The following is a 19,602-nucleotide window of genomic DNA, read 5'->3' as shown; positions in this document are numbered from 1 at the left end:
GACTCTGTCTCAAAATATTAATAATATCTCATATAAGGTTGTTGTACATTAAATCCTTAATAAATATTACCTATGATGACAATGATAATTTTTCAATTAAACTTGTTTGTTTAATCCAAATCATGAAATACACATTACTTGTGATTCTTAAAAAAACATTAGTTCTGCTTACAAAAGTAGTTACATATATGCTATAACTATACAGAGTAATTCAACTAGATTAGTATCCAAAGGAAGCAGGAAAGAGATGAAATAATTGAATAATTTCTTCTCTGTAGAGTTTTAAATTCTTTTTGAAGAAGCAGGTGTTTAAGTCCCCTACTTTAATTTCTTTCTTTCTTCTTGTATTTTTTTTTTTTTTTTTTGAGACTTGGTCTCACTTTGTCGCTGAGGCTGGAGTGCAGTGGCATGATCATGGCTCACTGCAGCCTCAACGTTTTGGACTCAGGTGATCCTCCCACCTCAGCCTCCCAAAGTACTGGGATTACAGGCATTACTGTAACCTGGCCTAATCCCCTACTTTGGTTTCATTAGAAAGGATTTCATAGCTAATATTGGTCCATCAAATGCCAAATAAACAAGATTTTAATAATAGAGGTAACTAGATATAAAATATCATACAGAAATTTACTTACCAAAGTCACAAACTGTCTGAAGGGGAAACATAGTATTGGTAGACCTCATCCTCTCAACTCTTGACTTATAAGTTGTGTATCTAAACAAATACACAAAGGCCTTGTTTTTATTGCCTGGAATTCCACCAAAGATTCTTAAGTATCATTTCTTAAAGATGCAAATAGCTCTAGGAGGTAGGAGGGTTTGATAGTCGTTCACACATTGGCATTTACTAGTTCAATCAGGTTGCTATTTTTTGTGTGTTTTTGAGATGGGTTTCACTCTGTTGCCCAGGCTGGAATGCGGTGACATGATCACAGCTCACTGCAGCCTCGACCTCCTGGACACAAACAATCCTCCCATCTCAGCCTCCTGAATAGCACCTGTCACCATCCCCGGCTAATTTTAAAAAATTTTTTAAACAATGGGATCTTGTTATGTTGCCCAGGCTGATCTTGAACTCCTGGGCTCAAGCAATCCTCCTGCCTCGACCTCCCAACGTGCTGGGATTACCATACTTCATCTGGCCAGGTCGCCTTCTTTTTAACACAGATCAGTAGCACCTAAACACAGAAAGGTTGGGGCAAATCAAGTTTTGGAAAAACACTGAGTGCCTCAGGGAAGGCTGAAGGCCTTAGGCCAGAGGTTCTGGGAGGAGGAGGCTTAATCTAAAGAAGAAAATGAAGAAAAGGAGAAGAAGGATTTAACAATTTAACCTGTCTGATTTCAGATCTTGCATATTGCCAGTTCTAGGCCTCTTATTTTGGAATCCAGAAAATACTGGTGTAAGATAGTCATGAATTAAGCTTTTGAGTCTGACCTGGGAGACCTAAACACCATCGTAACATTGTATCAATTTGGATCAGATGAAATAGCAATGTATTTTCCAATGATTCAACCTAGTTTCTATGAGATATTTTTCAGAGAAAAGTGTTCTAAAATATTGTCGTCGTCGTCGTCGTCGTCGTCGTCGTCTTCTTCTTCTTCTTCTTCTTCTTCTTCTTCTTCTTCTTCTTCTTCTTCTTCTTCTTCCTCCTCCTCCTCTTCCTCTTCTTTCTTCTTTTTTTTTTTTTAAACAAAGTCTGTCTCTGTCACCCAGGCTGGAAGTGTGGTTGATCACAGCTCACTGCAGCCTTGACATCCTGGTCTCAAGTAATCCTCCCACCTCAGCCTCCTGTGTAGCTGGGACCACAGGTGTGTGCCACCATGCCCAGCTTTTCTTTTTTCTTTTTTTCCTGCAATGTTGCCCAGGTTACTTTTTTTCCTTGTTGTGTATTTCTGGGTTTGTGTGTGTGTGTGTTGTGTTGTTTTGTTTTGTTTTGAGACCGAGACTTGCTATTTTGCCCAGGCTGGTCTCGAACTCCTGGGCTCAAGTGACCCTCCCGTGTTAGCCTCCTGAGTAGCGAGGACTACAATACACCCCTGAGCCCAGCCTAGAATTGCTTTTTCCAGGGAGTTTTCTGTGACCCTTCATATCTCAACCCACACCATGTCTACATCTGGATTAGTTGTCCTTCTTGTGTAATTCTTTTGTACCATGTAGTTATTATATTGCATTATAATTTTTCCCTTCTCTATCTCCTACTCCCTCACAGATTGTGAGCTCCTTGAATTCAGGTGCTGTGTCTTTTGTCACTATATCTACAACATTTAGTACAGCGCGTGACACATAGTATACTGAAAGTGGTTAGAACCCAACTCATGCACTAATTGAGATTGTTTGTACTATGAAATTCAGTCATTCCACTTTCCTTCTCAAAGACCTTCCATAATTCTCTGCTTCCTAAAAGAATCTCAAACACCTCATTCCTAATATTGAAGCATTCTCTACACTTTGGCTCCAATGGATTATTCCCTCTGGTTTCTTATACATATCATACCAGATCCAAACTAGATTCTTATGAATGCCCGATTAGGCTCCATGCGTTTCCTCATCCAACTGTAACTTCCACAGAAATTGCTCTTCTCCAGTCACTGCTTACCCAAATATAACCCATCCTTCTGGGCCTACCTTAAATGCAGTCTCTTTAGTGAAACCTTTCCTGCTCTTCTACCCGATGTGAATTCCACTTCTCCCCTTGCACTGGGTAAGCTTCTTAAAGACATTCTTGAACAAGTTTGTATCCCTACAGGACTGTATTAAATTATGGAGGCTGGCAAGTCCAAAATCTGCAGGGTAGGTTGGCAAGCTGTACACTCACAGAAGAACCAATGTTGAAGTTCAAGTGTGAAGGCCATCAGGCTGGCAGAATTTCTTCTTGCTCAAGAAATATCAGTCTTTTGCTCTATTAAGGCCTTCAACCAATTTGATGAGGTCCACCCACATATGGATAGCAAGTTGCTTTATTCAAAGTCCACCAGTGAGGCCAGGCACGGTGGCTCATGCCTGTAATCCCAGCACTTTGGGAGGCTGAGGTGGGTGGATCACTTGAGGTCAAGAGTTTGAGATCAGATTGGCCAACACGGTGAAACCCTGTCTCTACAAAAATACAAAAATAGCCAGGCGTCGGAAGGCAGAGGTTGCAGTGAGTTGAGATGGTACCATTGCACTCTAGCCTGGATGACAGAGTGAGACTCTGTCTTAGAAAGAAAAAACAAACAAAAATAAATAAATAAAACAAATAAATAAATAAAACAATGACTGTTAATCTCATCCAAAAAACACCTTCACAGAAACATCCAGAATAATTGACCGAATATCCAGGCACCATGGTCCAACCAATTTGATGCATAAAATTAAACACCACAAGAACTAAGTGGAATGTCCTGGATGTAGCAAATGGCATTTTATTTCTTTAACAAGTAATTTATACTTGGCCGGGCACAGTGGCTCACACCTGTAATCTCAGCACTTTGGGAGGCTGAGGTGGGCAGATCACTTGAGTTAGGAGTTCAAGACCAACCTGGGCAACATGGTGAATCCCCATCTCTACTAAAAATACAAAAATTAGGCAGGTGTGGTGGCATGCACCTGTAATTCCAGCTACTCGGGAGGCTGAGGCAGGAGAATGGCTTCAACCCGGAAGTCGGAGGTTACAGTGAGCCGAGATCACACCACTGCACTCCAGCCTGGGTGATGCAGTGAGACTCTGTCTCAAAAAAAAAGTAATTTATACTCATTGCCTCAAGTTTCCTACTTCCTAGTGACTCAGCCCATCTCTACCCACCTACTATGTTCAACAGTTCCTCTCCTGCATTTGATGTTTGTTCTACCTGCCCCTCCATCTGGAAACCACTCATCCTTTAACTCCCAAACTCCTGTGCCCTCATGGCTCTTCTAGCTGATCAATCTTTCTGCAGCTGCCTCTCTTCCACCCTCCTCTTAAATGTGGGTTCCTGAAGGTTCCATTCTTGGCCACCTTTTCTTGCTATATCTTCTTCTTGTGTGATCTTGTCAGTTTCACTTGTCATCTATGTCAAGTTATCATCTTTGACTTTATTCAGGGACACTTCAAGGTTTCATGGTGCTTGAAGTTTATATAATTTAACACAGGAGTACTCTTTAAGAAGACGTCTATGCTAGGATGGCTAGCAATAACTTAGTTACACATGGAACTCCCCTAAATGTATCCCATGAAGCCCAACCTATATGGTATCTCAAACTTATCTTGCCCCTAAACAGGCCCCCCCGCAATGCCTAGAGGACTCCAGTGCCACCTGACCTGGCGGGAAGTGTGAAGAAGATGTTAGGGTGGAAAGAGGTAACAATCTTAGTCTTAATCACAGCAAAAATAACCTACTTTTGAAATTGTTACAAAAAAGAAACATGACAACATGAATGTATTGCTAAGGCCCTTGCCAGGTGCTTGAAAGACCCCCTGCCGGTGAGGAGAGCTGAAGCTAATGTTTGGTACGTTCAAGAGTATCTGGTCCGTCTGTCTTCAGCCTGACCTCTCCCACACTTTAGGTCTGATTTTCTAGCTGCTTGCCAGACCCCTGTACTTGAACGTCCCTCATATTTCAAACCATTTGGCCTCAAATAAAGACCATTATTCCTTATTCTACCCCTGACCCATCTCATGTATTTTCCTTTGTTTTTCTGTCTCTGATATTGACATCATTGTTCCTGTGCTGTTATAAAGAGCTACCTGAGACTGTGAAATTTATAAAGAAAAGAGGTTTAATTGACACACAGTTCTACCGGCTGTATAGTACGCATGGCTGGCAGGCCTCAGGAAACTTGCAGTCATGGCAGGACTGCCCAGTTATTCAAGTTAGCAGCTCAGTTGTTTCCTGTTCTGCCCTGTCCCCGCTCCATATCCATTTGTTTATTAGATCCCATCGGGTTTGTACCTGTATTTGCTTTCATTTGGACTGCCGAAAGGCCTCCTCGCTGTCTCCCTGCCTCTGGTCTCCTCCAATTCATCCTCCACATAGCCATGAAGCTATTTTTCTAAAATATGGTAATGACTTTCTCAAGAAGCAGGACAGCATGGGCTCTGGAGCTAGCACTCAGGTTTAAATCTTGGCTGTACTGCTTACTTCCTGTTTGACTTTCGACAAGTTATTTAATCTATGACTCAGTTTCCTACTTATAAAATGGAAATACTGGCCGGGCACGGTGGCTCACACCGTAATCCCAGCACTTTGGGAGGCCAAGGCAGGCAGATTGCCTGAGCTCAGGAGTTCAAGACCAGCCTGAGCAACATGGTGAAAACTTGTCTCTACTAAAAATACAGAACAAAACAAAACAAAACAAAACTAGCTGGGCGTGGTGGCGGAGGCCTGTAATGGGAGGCTGAGGCATGAGAATTGTTTGAGCCCTGGAGGCAGAGGTCGCGGTGAGCCAAGATCGCGCCACTGCACTCCAGCCTGGGTGACAGAGTGAGACTCTGTCTCAAAAAAACAAAACAAGACCAAAAAACAGGGAATAGTTCACACTTCACAGGAGATTTTAACAAATCAATTATAGCTTTTCTTGGTGTTAGATATTTGATACATAGAAAACATTAGTATGTTATTATCACTGTTAATATAGCTTTCCTATCAAAAATTTTTGATGGGACCAGGCACAATGTCTCACGTGTGTAATCCCAGCACTTTGGGAGGCCAACGTGGGAGGACTGCCTGAAGTCAGGTGTTCGAGACCAGCCTGGCCAACATGGTGAAACCCCGCTTCTTTGAAAAATACAAAAATTAGCTGGGTGTGGTGGCACACACATGTAATCCCAGCTACTCCAGAGGCTGAGGCAGGATGAGGCAGGAGAATCGCTTGAACCCGGAAGGGAGGTGAAGGTTGCAGTGAGCCAAGATCGTGCCACTGCACTCCAGCCTGGGTGACAGAGTGAGATTCTCTCTCAAAAAAAACAAAACAAACTTTTGATGGTTTCACATACTGGACAAGACATTCAATAATCATCTTCACATTGAGACCTCAGTCCCTTTTCCCAGTGTCTGTTCTTGCCGCGTCTCTTCCTAGACCTTGTGCTGCAGACACTTGAAACTAGCAGATGCTCCCCAGGCCATTTGGGTACTCCTGGTTTTCCTTTGTTGGAAATGTCCTCCTTCCTTTTTCTTTCTCTGAAGAAATCTCAATAATTCCCCAGGTCCCTGATCCAATGTCATCTTCTCTCTGAAGTTTCCTCAGCCTCTTTGCCCTCACTGTATCCTGGTGTTTCTTAATAAATACTGAGCAAAAGGCGTCTGACAAACTCCTCCTCCTGAACTTTCTTTTTTCAATTGCCAAAAATGGGTTTTAAGTGTTTGAGTCACGATTATTGCATGCATGCTCTCATGTAATACTTGTAAAGTATATCTTGGATTATTCCAAGTTTTTATTGGCGTAAATCAGAGAGAACGTTCTAGTCATGAATGATGAAGTGTGTTTTCCAGGTCATATTACATTCATGCCAGGAACATGGCATAGCCCATCAACACCATTTGTTAATATGATGTATTTTAAAGAACAATGATAGTATTTAGATAATGTTCACAGAGAATTTAAGAAATTTCAATGGCTTTAGAGCTTTGTTTTCTTGGTCTGTAGGGTCAGTTGCTTTTGACTTGATATTCACTCTGGGAATGGAAAAATGGAGCTAAAGGAGCTGGCAGGTTGATGTCATCAATTAACAGATAATAACGAGAAAGATATTATACCGCCATTCTATGGACAAAGGTACTTTTTTGCTAGTCTATGGGATGGCAAGGCAAGAGACCTCTTTAGAATTTGCCTAATTTCTCTGACCATTTTTAAAAAATAAAGGTGTTTTTGTTTTTTCTTGAGACGGTGTCTCATTCTGTCACCCAGGCTGGAGTGCAGTGATGCAATCTCAGCTCGCTGCAACCTCTGCCTTCCAGTTTAAGCAGTTCTCCTGCCTCAGCCTCCTGAGTAGCTGGGACTGCAGATGCTCACTACCATGCCTGGCTAATTTTTGTGTTTTTAGTAGAGATGGGGTTTCACCATGTTGACCAGGCTGGTCTTGAACTCCTGACCTCAGGTGACCTGCCCACCTTGGCCTCTCAAAGTTCTGGGATTACAGGCGTGAGCCACTGTGCCTGACCTTAAAGAATATAAGTTTAATTTATAGTTGAAATCTGGATTAATTTGCAGTTGAAATCTGGCTAGTTCTGCTGACAGTAAGTTCAGAAATCAAACTCTCACTGAACAATGAGAGCTGTATGTTATTTTTGCTGATAATGTCCCAGGAACTTAGTGAGTGCTATTAAGCACAACTCCTCTGGTTTTGGCTCCTCTGAGGACTCCATCAGCCTACAAGTCTGTTTCTGTGACCTTAAGAGTTAATGAAGAGAGAAATACCAACATGAAAACAAGAATTTCAAAGATTCCTCTTGTATAACTGGGTAGGAGAGCAGGAGAGACAATGGAGGTGGGAGGCTGGCAACTAAATATTCAAGAGAAATACTCAAATTTTACTCCTGGTTGGGAAGCCAATCCATCTTCCCCATTCTTCTTCTTCTTTTTTTTTTTTTAGATGGAGTCTCACTCTGTAACAGAGGCTGGAGTGCAGTGGTACAATCTCGGCTCACTGCAAGCTCCACCTCCCAGGTTCAAGCGATTCTCCTGCCTCAGCCTCCCGAGTAGCTGGGATTACAGGTGTGCGCCACCACGCTGGGCTAATTTTGGTATTTTTAGTAGAGACAGGGTTTCACCATGTTGCCCAGGATGATCTCGATCTCCTGACCTTGTAATCTGCCTGCCTCGGCCTCCCAAAGTGCTGGGATTACAGGCGTGAGCCACCACGCCCGGCTCTCGATTCTTTTGTCAGTGATATTTCCTTTTATTTTTCCATACCTCTTTCCTTCCGACCGCTCTAACCTTTTACTAAAGGATTAGAAATGGGTAAATATTCAGTAATCTAGTCCCTGGTTATGTTACGACAGCCAACTTAATTGCCTTTGAAAGAAAGGCTCCTTGGACAGTGCGAGGGCTCTTATATTTTGGAGGTACCGGCAAGGCAACCTGGAAGAAACCGGTAACGGACAGAAATTTACTTGGAGCCACAGACGATTAAGACACTTAAGTTTTCCTGATAGAATAAGGTGAGTCGATGTAAAGAGTGAATATAAAACTCTAATGGTCAAAATACAGTGATTTTTTAAATCCCAGGTTACATACACGCTTGAAAAATAGTCAAGCATTTACTGAGATGTGTTTCCTGAGTAGGCACTTCATAAACTACTTGCTAACTGACCTACTTCTTGTTTTTCTTCCCTGCAGTGAGAAAAAAGCTTTTTAGATTAGACAAGGGAAGGAAGGGTGGCTCTACCTTACACAGAGCAGGATATAATCCCATTGAATTTGTGCTACAGGTGAGCTTTTTCCAGCTCTGCCGTCAGTCTGAGGAAGACTAGGGGAAGAAGCAAGGGAGAGGCTCCCACGGGAAAAAGACTGACTTAGGTATCCCAGCCTGTGCCTGGACAGGTGGCAGAAGAGGGAAAGCTCAGGCTCAGAGGCAGTCCAGCCTTTTCCGTCCTGCTGCCTCCAGGCTCTTCCAAAGGAGTAGATGGGATCTTTCAGGACAGCCCCTGGCTAAATAATCTCATTCTTCTGAAAGCCTAGAGTTCAAACCTGCCAGAGTTACCTGTATCTCTTATTGTAATTATCATTTTATACCTGCAAGCTATTTGGGAGCAGAGCTGTGTCCCCACACATTGTCCCCAGGAACCTTTCCAGGCTTACTTCCCATCCTGTCCTCTCTCACTCCTTTACCTGTACTGGCCTTTGCACTGCATACGTGTTCCTTACACTTTCCTTCCATGTAGCTTTTGCTGATTCTCCACTGGATGTGCTTCTTACTCCCGGGTTCATCTATTGCAATCCTACTTCACTTTCAAATCCTACTTCAGTTCTCATCTCATGAGACTTTGCAGAGTCCTTGGGCTGAAATAAATCTCGTTCTCCTTTGTGTGCTCATGGTTGTTTGCTTGGGCCTCTTTGATACACATGGCTTCTTGTCTGTATTTCCACTGTGCCAGACTCTAGACTCTGTCTTTTCATCCTGTTAATATGGTCTTTCGCAGAGTGAAAGGTTTTAGTTTTGACAATGTGCAATTCATCACTTTTTCTCTTTATGCATTGTGCTTTTGCTGTCGAGTCTGAGAACTCTTCACCCAGCTCTAGGTAGGTCCTGAAAGTTTTCTTCTATGTGTTTTTCTAAATGTTTTAGAGTTTTATGTTTTACATGTAACTGTGGGATCCATTTTGAGGTAGTTTCTGCATGATGTGTAAGGTTTAGGTCTAGCTTCATTTTTTTTTTTCCTATGGCTATCCAATTGCTCCTTCCATTGGATTCTTTTTGTAATTTTGTCCAAAAATAGTGGTACATAAGCCTGCGTGTGGTGGCTCATGCCTGTAATCCCAGCACTTTGGGAGGCGGGTGGATCACTTGAGGTCAGGAGTTTGAGACCAGCCTGATCAACATGGTGAAACCCCATCTCTCCCAAAAATACAAAAATTAGCTAGGTGTGGCGGCAGGCACCTGTAATCCCAGCTACTTGGGAGGCTGAGGCAGGAGAATCATTTGAACCCAGGAGGCAGAGGTTGCAGTGAGCTGAGATCATGCCACTGCACTCCAGCCTGGGCGACAGAGCAAGACTCTGTCTCAAAAAAAAAAGGTAAAAGTAGTGGAGCATATTTGTGGTCTTCTATTTCTGGGTTTGCTGTTCTATTCCATTGATTTATGTGTCTAGATTCCAGGTGCTTTGAGGACTAGAGATATGCTTTCCTTTTTGCAGTGCCTTTGGTATATTGCCTTGCAAATAGTACCATCTAACTCAGTGGCTGGCACATAGTCAGTGTTCAATAGATTTTTGTTGAAAGAAAGATTCAATAACAAGTACCTTATAAATGTGAGTTAAATTATTGCTGAATTAATTCTTAAATTTTTTTTTTTTTTTTTTTTTTTTGAGACGGAGTCTCGCTCTGTCGCCCAGGCTGGAGTGCAGTTGTGCGATCTCGGCTCACTGCAACCTCCACCTCACAGGTTCAAGCGATTCTCCTGCCTCAGCCTCCCAAGTACCTGGGACTATAGGTGTGCGCCACCACGCCTGGCTAGTTTTTGTATTTTTAGTAGAGATGGGGTTTCACTGTGTTGGCCAGGATGGTCTCATCTCCTGACCTCATGATCTGCCTGCCTTGGCCTCCCAAAGTGCTGGGATTGCAGGCTTGAGCCACCGCACCCTGCCAATTCTTAAAATTTTGAGAGTCGGACCTCTGTGTCCTTGTAGCCTCAGCCTGGCGATAAGCTTTCCTTGGGCCTCTTGATACAGGAACTAGAGCCTCTCACATCCTGCACACTCTGGAGGCCTCTTGCCTCCAGGAGGGTCACACACTCAGCAGCAGCTCCCTCTGTAAGTCTCACCGTCCCCCACACAGCCTGCACCCCCAAGGCCTTCTGGCCGGCTGGTGCCCCGACTCCCACTGCACGTCCACACCTCCGGTTGTTGATCCCCACTGCCCTCTTGTGCTCTGGAGGGTGGCTTAGTGCTTGTGCAGCAACTACAGACCAGCTCTGGCCTGGCAAAACCAGCGAACTCTGCTCTCCTGTAGGCCAAAGCACACTTTATCAGTGAGTGCCGAACTCCTTCAAGGTCTCTCCTTCCTTGGGGACTCTCCCTTGCCCTAGGGTAACAAATAGAGTCTGCTTCTGTCTTATAGTCAACCTTTAATTTTTTAAATTAAGAAATCATTTTAATTTTTAATTTTTTTTAGAGATGGAGTCTTGCTCTGTTGCCAAGGCTGCAGTACGGTGGCACGATCACGGCTCACTGCACTTTCGAACTCCTGGGCTCAAGTGATCCTCCCACCTCAGCCTCCCGAGTAGCTGGGATTATAGGTGTGCACCACCATGCCTGGCTAATTATTTAAATTTTTGTAGAGACAGGGTCTTGCTACATTGCCCAGGCTGGTCTTGAACTCTGGGCATCAAGTGATCGTCTCTCCTCTCCTCAGCCTCCCAAAGCACTGGGGTTACAGGTGTGAGCCACTGTTCCTGGCCTCTTTCATAATAATTAATAACTCTTTATATTCAACTTCCTGTTTAACCTACCCTGTGGTTTCTTTTTTTATGCTGTTTTAATTCTTAATTTTTGTAGGTACATAGTAGGTGTATATAGGGTCCGTGAGACATTTTGATACAGGCATGCAATACGTAATAATCACATCAGGGTAAATGGAATATTCATCACCTCAAGCATTTACCCTTTCTTTGTGTTACAGACAATCCAATTATACTTTTTTAGTTATTTTATTTTATTGTTTGAGATGGAGTCTCTCTCTGTCACCCAAGCTGGAATGCATTGGTGCAATCTTGGCTCACTGCAGCCTCCACCTCCCAGGTTCAAGCGATTCTCCTGCCTCAGCCTCCTGAGTGGCTGGGATTACAGGCGTGCATCACCACACCCGGCTAATTTTTGTATTTTGAGTAGAGATGGGGTTTCACCATGTTGGCCAGGCTGGTCTCAAATTCCTGACCTCAAGTGATCCGCCCACCTCCGCCTTCCAAAATGCTGGGATTACAGACATGAGCCACTGCGCCTGGCCCTCTTTTAGTTACTTTAAAATGTACAATAAATTATTGTTGTGCTATCAAATACTAGATCTTATTTGTTCTATCTAATTATATGTTTGTACCCATTAACCATTCCCCACTTCCTCTACCCTTACTACCCTTCCCAACCTCTAGTAGTCACTGTCCTAGTCTCTACCTCCATGAATTCAATTGTTTTAATTTTTAGCTCTCACAAATAAGTGAGAACATGCAAAGTCTATCTTTCTGTGCCTAGCTTATTTTACTTAACATAATGACCATCCACGTTTTATCCATGTTGCAAATGACAGGCTCGCATTCTTTTTTGTGGCTGAATAGTACTCCATCATTTATATATACCACATTTGTTTTCTTTATCCATTTGTCTATTGACGGACAGATCGGTTGCTTCCAAATCTTGGCTATTGTGAATAGTGCTGCAGTAAACGTGGGAAGGAAGATATCTCTTCGATACACTGATTTCCTTTCTTTTGAGTATATACCTAGCAGTGGGATTGTTAGATCCCATGGTAGCTCGATTTTTAGCTTTTTGAGGAAATTCCAAACTGTTCTCCATAGTGGTTGAACTAATTTACGTTCCCACCAACAGCATATGAGGGTTCCCTTTTCTCTACATCCTCACCAGGATTTGTTATTGCCTGTCTTTTGGGTAAAAGACATTTTAATTAGGGTGAGATGATATCTCATTGTAGTTTTGATTTCCATTTCTCTGATAATCAGTTGTGTTGAGCACCTTTTAATTTACCTATCTGCCATTTGTATGTCTTCTTTTGAGAAATGTCTATTCAAATCTTTACCAGTTTTTTAATTGGATTATTAGATTTTTTTTATTGAGTTGTTTGAGTTTCTTATATATATTGTTATTGATCCCTTGTGAGGTAGTAGTTGGCAAATATTTTCTCTTATTCTGTGGGTTGTCCCTTCACTTTGTCGATTGGTTCCTTTGCTGTGTAGAAGCTTTTTAACTTGATGTGATCTCATTTGTCTATTTTTGCTTTGATTATCTGTGTTTATGGGGTATTACTCAAGAAATCCTTGCCCAGTCCAATGTCCTGGAGAGTTTCCCCAATGTTTTCTTTTAGTAATTTCATAGTTTGAAGTCTTAGATTTAAGTCTTTAATCCATTTTGGTTTGATGTTTATATATGGCAGGAGATAGGGTTCTAGTTTCATTCTTTTGAATATGGACATCAAGTTTTCCCTGCACCATTTATTGAAGAGTCTGCCCTGTCCCCCAAAGTATGTTCTTGGCACTTTTGTCAAAAATGAGTTCACTGTAGATGTTTGGATGTGTTTCTGGGTTATCTATGCTGCTCCATTGGTGTATGTGTCTGTTTTGATGCCAGTACCATGCTGTTTTGATTACTATAGCTCTGTACTATAGTTGGAAGTCAGGTAATGTTATTCCTCTAGTTTTATTTTTTGCTCAGGATAGCTTCGGCTAGTCTGGGTCTTTTGTGATTCCATATAAATTTTAGGATTGTTGTTTTCTATTTCTGTGAAGAATGACATTGGTATTTGGATAGGGATTACATTGAATCTGTAGGTTGCTTTGGGTGGTATGAACATTTTAACAATATTGATTCTTCCAATCCATGAACACAGAATATCTTTCCATTTTTTTGTGTGTCCTCTTCAATTTCTTTCATCAATGTTATATAGTTTTCATTGTAGAGCTCTTTAACTTCTTTGGTAAAGTTAATGGCTAAGTATTTTATTTTATTTGTATCTATTGTAAATGGGATTACTTTGATCTCTTTTTCATATTATTCATTGCTAGTATATAGAAATGCTAGTGATTTTTATGTTGATTTTGTATCCTTTAACTTTACTGAATTTGTTTACCACTTCCAGTGGTTTTTTTGGTGGAATCTTTAGGTTTTTTTTCCAAGTGTAAGATCTTATCATCTGCAAACAAGAATAATTTAACTTCTTCCTTTCTAATTTGAATACCCTTTATTTCTTTCTCTTGTCTGATTGCTCTAGCTAGGACTTCCAGTATTATGTTGAACAGGTGAAAATGGGCATCTTTGTCATCTTACAGATCTTAGAGGAAAAGCTTTCAGTATTTCCTCATTCAATATGATACTAGCTGTGGGTTTGTCTTATATGGCTTTTATTGTGTTGAGGTATGTTCTTTCTTTCTATACCCAATTTTCTTTAGGGTTTTTGTCATGAAGGGATGTTGAATTTTACGAAATGCTTTTTCAGCATCAGTTGAAATGATCTTATGGTTTTTGTCCTTCATTCTATTGATGTGAGGTATCATATTGATTGATTTGCATATATAGAGTCATCCTTGCATCCCTGGGATAAGTCCCCCTTGGTCATGATGAATGATCTTTTTAATGTGTTGTTGAATTTGGTTTGCTAGCATTTTGTTAGGATTCTTGCATCAATATTCATTAGGAGTATTGGCCTGGAGTTTTCTTATTTTGATATGTCTTTGATTTTGGTATCAGGATAATACTAGCCTTGTAGAATGACATTGGAAGTATTCTATCCCCCTCTATTTTTTTGGAATATTTTGAGTAGGATTGGTATTAGTTCTTTTTGAAATGTTTGATAAAATTCAGTAGTGAAGCCATCAGGTCCCAAGGTTTTCTTTGCTGGGAGACTTTTTATTATGGCTTTGATCTTGTTACTCATTATTAGTCTGTTCAGATTTTGGATTTCTTCATGGTTCAATCTTGGTGGTTGTATGTATCTAGAAATTTATTCATTTCTTCAAATGTGTTCAGTTTATTAGCATATAGTTGCTCACAATAGTCTCTAATGATTATTTCAATTTCTGTAGTACCAGTTGTAATGTCTCTTTTTTCCTCTCTGATTTTATTTATTTAGGTCTTCTCTTCTTTTTTCTTGGACAGCCTGGCTAAAGATTTGTTGATTTTGTTTATCTTTTCAAAAACCAACTTTCATTTCATTGATCTTTTGTATTATTTTATTTCTGCTCTGACATTTATTATTTTTTTCTTCTACTAATTTGGGGTTTGGTTTGCTCTTGTTTTTCTAGTTCTTTTTCTATTTTTTTTCTTTTTTTTTTTGAGAAAGAGTCTTGCTCTGTTGCCCAGGCTGGAGTGTAGTGGTGCTATCTCAGTTTACTGTGACCTCTGCCTCCCGGGGTCAAGCCATCCTCCCACCTCAGCCTCCTGAGTTGCTGAGATGGCAGGCATGTGCCACCATGTCTGGCTAATTTTTGTATTTTTAGTACAAATGGCGTTTTGCCTGTTGGCCGGGCTGGTCTTGAACTACTGGCCTCAAGTGATCCTCCTGTATCAGCCTCCTAAAATGCTGGGATTACAGGCATGAGCCACTGCACCCAGCCTCTAGTTATTTTAGATGTATTGTTAGCTTGTTTATTTAATATTCTACATTTAAGATGTAGGTGCTTGTTGCTATAAACCTTATTCTTAGTACTGCTTTTGCTATATCCCATAGGTTTTGGTATGTGTGTATCCATTTTCATTTGTTTCAAGAAATTTTTCTATTTCTTTCTTAATTTCTTAATTGAACCACTGGTCATTCAGGAACATATTGTTTAATTTCTATGTGTTTGTATAGTTTTCAAAATTCCTCTTGTTATTGATTTCTAGTTTTATTACATTGTATGTGGTTAGAGAAGATACTTGATGTAATTTCAATCTTTTTGAATTTTTAAAGACTTGTTTTGTGGCCTCACATATGGTCTGTCCTTGAGAATGATCTATGTGCTGAGGAGAATGTGTATTCTGCAGCTGTTGGATGAAGTGCTCTGTAAATATCTGTTAGGATCATTTTGTCTGTACCATAGATTAAGTCTGATGTTTCTTTGTTGTTTTTTTCTCTGGAAGTCTCCGCTATTATTGTATTGAAGTCTATCTCTTTAGCTTTAATAATATTTGCTTATATATGTGTGTGTGTGAGTGTTGGGTACATATATATTTATAATTATTACATCTTCTTGCTGATTTGACCCCTGTATCATTATATAGTGACCTTCTTTGTCTCTTCTTATAATTTTTGTCTTGAAATCTATTTTGTCTGATATAAGTATAGCTTCTCGTGGTCTTTTTTGGTTTCCATTTGCATGGAATATCTTTTTCCATCTCTTTATTTTCAGTCTATGTGTCTTCATAGGTGAAGTGTGTTTCTTGTAGGCAACAGATTGTTAGGTTTTGTTTTTTATCCATTCAGCCATTCTATGTCTTTTGATTAGACAGTTTAGTTCATTCACATTCAATTTTATTGATAAGTAAGAACGTTCTTCTGCCAGTTTGTTGTTTGTTTTCTGGTCTTCTCTTCCTCTTTCCTTCCTTCCTGTTTCCTGTTAGTGAAGGTGATTTTCTCTGGTGGTATATATTAATTTTTTGGTTTTTAGTATTTGTGTATTGGTTGTATGTTTTTGATTTGAGGTTACCTTACCATGAAGCTTGCAAATAACATCTTATAACTTCTTATTTTAAACTGATGACAGCTTAACACTGATTTGCATGAACAAAAAAAACAAGCAAAGAGAAAACATAAAAACTCTTAACTTTGCTCTCCTGCTTTTTGACTTTTTGTTGTTTCTATTTATATCTTGTAGTACTGTCTATGCCTTGGAAAGATGACTTAGTTATTATTTTTGATCAGTTCATCTTTTAGTCTTTCTATTCAAGATATGAGTAGTTTACACACTGCAGTTACAGTGTTATAATATTCTGTGTTCTTCTGTGTATTTACTATTACCAATGAGTTTTGTACCTTCATATGATTTCTCATTGCTCATTAATGTCCTTTTCTTTCAGATTGAAAAACTTCCTTCAGCATTTCTTGGCTAGGCGTGGTGACTCATGCCTTTAATCCCAGCACTTTGGGAGACCGAGATGGGCCGATCATCTAAGGTCAGGAGTTTGAGACCAGCCTGGCCAACGTGGTGAAAGCCTGTCTCTACTACAAAAATTACTCAGGCATGGTGGCAGGCACTTGTAATCCCAACTACTCGGGAGGCTAAGGCAGGAAAATTGCTTGAACCTGGGGGACAGAGGTTGATCACGCCACTGCACTCCAGCCTGGGTGACAGAATGAGACTCAGTCTCAAAAAAAAATCCCAACAAAACCCAAAAAACCAACCAAACAAAAAAAAAACACAACCAAACAAAAAAACAAAAAAATCCCACAACAACAAACAAACAAAAAACCCAAAAAACTTCCTTCAGCATTTCTTGTAGGACAGGTCTGGTGTTGCTGAAATTCCTCAGCTTTTGTTTCTCTGGGAGGGTATTTACTTCTCCTTCATGTTTGAAGGATATTTTCACTCAATATACTCTTCTAGGATGAAAATTTTATTTTTCAGCACTGTAAGTAAGTCAAGCCACTCTCTCCTGGCCTGTAATGTTCCACTGAGAAGTATGCTGCTGGCCATATGTATGTTATTTGTTGTTACTTGTTTCTTTTCTCTTGCTGCTTTTAGGTTTCTTTCTTTCTTTCTTTCTTTCTTTCTTTCTTTCTTTCTTTCTTTCTTTCTTTCTTTCTTTCTTTTCTTTTCTTTTCTTTCTTTTTCTTCTCCTTCCTTCCTTCCTTCCTTCCTTCCTTTTTTTTTTGGAGATGGTGTTTCACTCCTGTTGCTCAGACTGGAGTGCAATGGCATGATCTCAGCTCACTGCAACCTCTGCCTCCGGGTTCAAGCAATTCCCCTGCCTCAGCCTCCCAAGTAGCTAGAATTACAGGCACTTGGCACCACGTCTGGCTAATTTTTTGTATTTTTAGTAAAGACGGGATTTCATTATGTTGACCAGGCTGGTCTCAAACTCCTGACCTCAGGTGATCCACCCACGTCGGCCTCCCAGAATGCTGGGATTACAGGCATGAGCCACCACACCCGGCCTCAGGTTCCTTTCTTTATCCTTGACCTTTGGGAGTTTAATTATTAAAGGCCTTGAGGTAGTCTTATTTGGGTTAAATCTTCTTGATGTTCTATAACCTTCTTATACTTAAATATTGAGATCTTTCTCTAGGTTTGAGAAGTTCTCTGATATTATCCCTTTGAATAAACTTTCTACCCCTATCTATCTGCTCCCTCTTTAAGGCCAATAACTCTTAGGTTTGCTCTTTTGAAGTGATTTTCTATATCTTCTAGGCATGCTTCATTCTTTTTTCTTTTGACTTATTTGCAGTGTATTTTCTTTTCTTTTTTCTGCCTTTTTTTTTTTTTTGGAGACAGATTTTCGCTCTTGTCCCCTAGGCTGGAGTGCAATGGCGTGATCAGTCTTGGCTCACTGCAACCTCTGCCTCCCAGGTTCAAGTGACTCTCCTGTCCCAGCCTCCCAAGTAGCTGGGATTACAGGCATGTGCCACCACGCCCAGCTCATTTTTTCGTATTTTTAGTAGAGACAGGGTTTCACCATGTCAGTCAGGCTGGTCTTGAACACCTGACATCAGGTGATCCACCTGCCTCAGCCTGCCAAAGTGCTGGGATTGCAGGCGTGAGCCGCCCTGCCTGGCCCTAGACTGTGTATTTTCAAATAGCCTGTCTTCAAGCTCACTACCTCTTTCTTCTGCTTGATCAATTCTGCTGCTAGGAGACTCTGATGCATTCCTTATATGTCAATCGCATTTTTCAAGTCTAGAATTTCTGCTCAATTCTTTTGAATTATTTCAACCTCTTTGTTAAATTTATCGGATAGGATTCTGAATTTCTTCTTTGTGTTATCTTGAATCTCACTGAGTGTCCTCAAAATAGCTATTTTGAATTCTTTATCTGAAAGGTCACATATATGTCTCTCCATGATTGGTCATTGGTGCCTTATTTAATTCATTTGGTGAGGTCATGTTTTCCTGGATGGTCTTAATTCTTGTGGATGTTCATCAGTGTCTGGGCATTTAAGAGTTAGGTATTTATTGTAGTCTTTGCAGTCTTGGCTTGTTTGTACTTGTCCTTCTCAGGAAGACCTTCTAGACATTTGAAGGGACTTGGGTATTGTGATCTAAGTTTTTGGTCACTGCAGCCATGTCTGCATTAGGGGGCACCCCAAGCCCAGTAATGCTGAGGCTTTTGCGGACTTGTAGAGGTACCTACCACCTTGGTGGTCTTGGTAAGATCAGGAAAAATTCTCTGGATTACCAGGCAGAGACTCTTGTTCTCTTCCCTTACTTTATCCCAAACAAATAGAGTCCCTCACTCTGTGCTGAGCTGCTGGAGGTGGCAGAGGGGTGACACAGTGCCCCTGTGGCCAGCCTAATGCAGATATGGCTGCAATGTTCAAAACCTAGAACTATGCTGGTTCAGACTGGGTCTCTCCCAAGGTCTGCAGTATCCACTGCCTGGCTACCAACTATGCTTGCCCAAGGCTGTACGGCTCTACAATCAGTAGGTGGTGAAGCCAGCCAGGCTTGTGTCCTTCCCTTCAAGGTGGCAAGTTCCTCTCAGTCCTGGGTGAGTCCAGAGATGCCATCTTAGAGCCAGGGCCTGGCATCAGAAACAGGAATCTACTTGGTGTTCTATTCTGTGGCTGAGCTGGCACCAAAGAATAAGACAGAGTTCTTCCTACTCTTCCCTCCTCTTTACACGAGCAGAGGAGTCTCTCCTTATGGCCACCCCTGTCTGAGGCCTGTGGTGAGTACTGCCTGGCTACTATCAATTTTCATTCAATGTCCAAGGACTCTTCAGTCAGCCTTTGGGGACTGCTCTCAGGCATGGGACTCTCCCTTCAGGGCAATGGTTTCCTCAAATGCCATCTAAAAGCTAAGGCCTGGAATTAGGGATCCCAAGAGCTCACTTGGTGCTCTACCCCATTGTGGCTGAGCTGGTACCTAAACTGCAAGATAAAGTCCCCTTTAGTCTTCCCTCTCCTTTCTCAGGCATGAGGAGTCCCCATAGCCAGCAAAGCTGGGTGTATGCCGGATCACACCTGAAGTCAGCATATCTCTGAATCTCACCCTCACTGCTGATCATTTGAGACCCAAGAGCTCTTTGGTCAGCAATTGATGAATCCTGCCAGGACTGAGCAGGATTCTAG

Source organism: Macaca mulatta, chromosome 3 (genome assembly GCF_049350105.2).
Source record: "Macaca mulatta isolate MMU2019108-1 chromosome 3, T2T-MMU8v2.0, whole genome shotgun sequence".
NCBI classification, from domain to species: Eukaryota; Metazoa; Chordata; class Mammalia; order Primates; family Cercopithecidae; genus Macaca; species Macaca mulatta.
This window is presented reverse-complemented; position numbering follows the sequence as displayed.